Genomic DNA, 4,979 nt, shown 5'->3' with positions numbered 1-4,979 from the left:
AATGGGTTTTTGTGTGTGTGTGTGTGTGTATATAAAAAAATATATAAATATATATATATATATATATATATTTTTTTTTTTTTTTTTTTTTTTTTTTTTAGAAAATGCTAGAGTGGAGATGGATTATCTAAATGTAAATACTGTAAATGTTGACGGATAAGAAGACGACAACTATCCTTATTTTTGGTCTAAAGTCAAGATATCAGTATTTCAGCCCCGTACGGGGGTAGGGCCATCAGTGCACCTCATAGGGTGCACTGTAGGCATTACTTAAGTTCTTTGCAGCGTGCCTTCGGCCCATAGCTGCACCCACTTTTGTTCCTTTTACTGTACCTCAGTTCATATTCTCTTTCTTCCATCTTACTTTCCACCTCTCTTAACAATTGGCTGAATGACCTCATAGGTCCGAGTGCTTGGCCTTTGGCCTAAATTCTGTATTCAATTCAATCCATCAGTATTTCAGTTGGTTATTTGAAAGCGTGGTAGATGATCATTGTTTGTTTACAAGTCAAGGAAATCATTTAGCAGAAAGTGGTATCATATTGAAAATATAAAAAAAAAATTATACAAAAATTTACATTTCATAACTGAAAGGTAGTTTGAAGCTAATGGGTGTAGATCTTTATTCAAAAGTATAAATAGGATTTGTTTCCTAGGCCTGTGACGTGTTTAATTTTTTTAGGAAAAAAAGGAAAATATAATTGTGTCTGTTTAATTTTTTAGGGGAAAAAAGAAAATTATAATAATGTCTAATTTTTTTTAGAAAAAAGGAAAAGGTAATAATGTCTGTTTAGGTTTTTAGGAAAAAAGGAAAATATAATAATGTCTATTTTTTTAGAAAAAAGGAAAAGATAATAATGTCTAATCTTTTTAGGAAAAAAGGAAAATATAATAATGTGTAGTTTAGATTTTTTTTAGGAAAAAAAGGAAAATATAATAACGTGTCTGTTCAATTTTTTTTAAGAAAAAAAGGAAAATATAATAATGTGTCTACCTTTTTGTTATATCAGGAAAGGTGGTGATGTTAGTTACGAGGTTTAGGGAATATGTTGCAGGTTCCAGCAGATTATGGATATTTCTATAAAATGGAGGTAATCGAGTTTTAAAAGCAAAGCCTAATAACATTGAGGGAAGTGGTAACCAAGAAATTAACAAGGTGTTCTTATTACAAATGTCATGCAAATGATCTAGGTATGAATGAGAGATAATCAGAAGAAATAAATTAGGCGTTCTAATTACAAATGTTATGCAAATGATCTAGGTATGAATGAGAGATATTCAGAAGAAATAAAGGTGGTGTTCTTATTACAAATGTTATGCAAATGATCCGTCTATGAATGAGAGATATTCAGAAGAAATAAGGTGGTGTTATTACAAATGTTATGCAAATGATCCATGAATGAATGAGAGATATTCAGAAGAAATAAGTCAGGTGTTCTTATTACAAATGTTATGCAAATGATCCAAGAATGAATGAGAGATATTCAGAAGAAATAAGTCAGGTGTTCTTATTACAAATGATATGCAAATGATCTAGGTATGAATCTGAGATATTCAGAAGTAAATTAGGTGTTCTTATTACAAATGTTATGTAAATTATCTAGGTATGAATGAGAGATATTCAGAAGAAATAAAGGAGGTTTTCTTATTACAATGTTATGCAAATGATATGTCTATGAATGAGAGATATTCAGAAGAATTAGGAAGGTGTTATTACAAATGTTATGCAAATGATCCATGAATGAATGCAAATGATCATGAATGAATGAGAGATATTCAGAAATAATAAGTCAGGTGTTCTTATTACAAATGTTATGCAAATTATCTATGTGTGAATGAAAGATATTCAGAAGAGATAAAGAAGGTGTATTTATTACAAATGTTATGTAAATGTTCTATGCATGAATGAGAGATATTCAGAAGAAGTAAAGGAGGTGTTCTTATTACAAATGTTATGTAAATGATCTAGGCATGAATGAGAGATATTCAGAGTATGAATGAGAGATATTCAGAAGAAATAAATTAGGTGTTCTTATTACAGATGTTAATGAAAAATGATCTCTTATCTGAACGAGAGAGGATCAGGACTGAAACTGAAAGGACACGATGTCCATTAGAAAGTGAAATGTTGTCATGCCCTTTTTTTATTTTTCAAAGTCTGGCGCTTGTTTGAAAATAAAGGCGACAGTGTTTTATCCCAAAGAGGCGTTGTTTGTTTTCGGAAGCAACAAATTTAATTAGAAAAACGCCGTACATTTAGTTAAATCTGAGCGGATTTGTTTCCACCTTTGTTAGACGGAAAAAGAGGAGGGTTAAACACACGGCGTGTTAGAAATTTCGGCAATAAATATGACAGGGGTCCCGGTTTTATGGCGTTGCTTCAGAGCGCGTTTATTTCAATTATCTTTCAGCGCGTGCATCAGGCATACGTTTGCAAGATTTCTCTCTCTCTCTCTCTCTCTCTCTCTCTCTCTCTCTCTCTCTCTCTCTCTCTCTTTGTAAGGCCCAGAAGGGGAACGGGGAACGGAGGGATGGGAGATTTCTCTCTCTCTCTCTCTCTCTCTCTCTCTCTCTCTCTCTCTCTCTCTCTCTCTCTCTATAAGGCCCAGAAGGTAGCGGGGGACGGGGGACGGGGATGGGGAGGAGGGCATAACAAATCAAGAAGGCTTTAATCAGCTGCTTTTATCAACTGCTTTTAATAAGAGAGCGAAGATACGTCGCAATATTTATGGGCATTACGCCTTTGGGGGAAAGGGGGGCGGGAGAAGAGGCCGCGTAACCGTCCAAAAGGCTCTACTCAACTACTTTTACCAACTGCTTTTGTCAACTGCTTTTAATAAGAATGCGAAGATACACTTTGAAATTTATTGACATTTCGCCTTTTCTCAATACACAAATAGACCCTATATGATTAGTGTTTGCCGATTCATATTTTCAGTTCTTTAAACTTTGCCAAAAAAATAATAAGTCGCGTGAGGATTTAGAGATACAGATCCATTATACGTACTGTGTTTTCTTTTTTTTTTCCTCTCTCTCTCTCTCGGCGTTTGTTTGTCTGTGATAAAGGGAGCACGAGTATTTTAAATAAAGTGAATGTGCTTGTATCTTTTATCTAGGGAGGATTAAGAGAATTACGTGTTACATACATTTGTCTTTTATTTACATCTGTAAATTTTATTTAATGTTCATTACGAAATCTACCTGATGTAACCAGACACTTTTCCAGCAAGATATAGGTTGATCTGAAAGGAAATTTGATTTATGTAGGAATGTTGCGTCAAAGAAACACTTATCTTCAAGGTATAAAAACCTTTTTAGTCAGTGAGATTCACACAGCTGGGAGAAGGAAAGTTGTGAGAGAGAGAGAGAGAGTGAGAGAGAGAGAGAGAGAGAGAGAGAGAGAGAGAGAGAGAGAGAACCGGCTTAGTATACTTGAGATTTTAAGTCAAATTGGGAAAATGAAGGAAACCACATACAGAGAGAGAGAGAGAGAGAGAGAGAGAGAACCGGCAGAATATACTTGAGAGTTTAAGTCAAATTGGGAAAATGAAGGAAACTACATACACACACAGAGAGAGAGAGAGAGAGAGAGAGAGAGAGAGATAACCGGCAGAATATACTTGGGATTGTAAGTCAAAGTTGGGAAAATGAAGGAAACACATACACACGCAGAGAGAGAGAGAGAGAGAGAGAGAGAGAGAGAGAGAGAGAGAGAGAGAGAGAGAGAGTCAACATATCTTTTATTCAGAGCATGTCATGCGACGCCAGGTGTGATTTCAGGTCCCGAATCTCATGCCCCGAAATAAGTCCAACCAATACCCATGTTCTCGCCCTCGATGGCATGCAATGTACATCACTCTCGCCTTCATGTCCTGCCACGGATGACAACGCATAAATTGACTAAAACAGGGTCTTACGAATGAATGGTGTCTCGAATAAATGATTTTTAACAGTGAAGACTTATCACGGCAGGTGAGGGAGAGATCACCAGGTGACTGTGACGTCTCTTAATATCTCTTAATGTCTCGTAATCAGCGGTGTGTCCGAAGCGTGATGTGCATTTCGGAGATAAAGATCGCATGATTTGGGGACGAATCACCAAACGGACCGAGATGAAGAATCTCTCTTCCACGCCTTCCCCTCGCCCCCTTCCCCCCTCCTCCTCGTCCTCCTCCGCCGCCTTCGCTTCTTCCTCCTCCTCCTCCTCCTCCTCCTCCTCCTCCTATTCTTATTCTTCTTCTTCTTCTTCTCCCTCCCCCTCCCCCTCCTCTTCTTCTTCTTCTTCTTCTCTCCTCCTCCTCCTCCTCCTCCTCCTCCTCCTCCTCCTCCTCCTCCTCCTCCTCCTCCTCCCTCCTCCCCCACCGACTGCCTGGCGAATGCTGGCTGGAACCTTCGTTGAAAAGATTATACATTCAGGGAATGTCATAAATTATCTTAATGCGACATATGCCACGCGATAGTGTCGAGAATTATCTCAGAACACAGGGTTTGGTTTCCTATACACTCTCTCTTCTGTAGCTTTGCGTGTGTGATTGTGTTTGGGTGTGAGTGTGTGTGTGTGTGTGTGTGTGTGTGTGTGTGTGTGTGTGAGTATTAGCCTTCTTTTCCTTTCAAACCTCTTTGATTGGGTTGGGATGGTTGAGAAAATCTTTTGGCTTAGAATTAACCCTTATATGCATCTGCTCTTAGTGAGTAATTCCAAATTGTATTGTATTTCTTTGCTAAAATCAGAATTTGAATTTACATATATATATATATATATATATATATATATATATATATATATATATATATATATATATATATATATATATATATATATATTTGTTTATACTTATATTTCTTTCAAATAAACAGCATATTCTTTGGAAGCTTGAATTTCAAGTCAGTTGCCTCTTTGGGCTTATTTCATGTGAACAGGGTTCATCTTCTGAATAATAATAATAATAATAATAATAATAATAATAATAATAATAATA

This window comes from Macrobrachium rosenbergii, chromosome 44 (assembly GCF_040412425.1).
Source record: "Macrobrachium rosenbergii isolate ZJJX-2024 chromosome 44, ASM4041242v1, whole genome shotgun sequence".
Classification (NCBI taxonomy): domain Eukaryota; kingdom Metazoa; phylum Arthropoda; class Malacostraca; order Decapoda; family Palaemonidae; genus Macrobrachium; species Macrobrachium rosenbergii.
Note: the sequence above shows the minus strand (reverse complement) of the source record.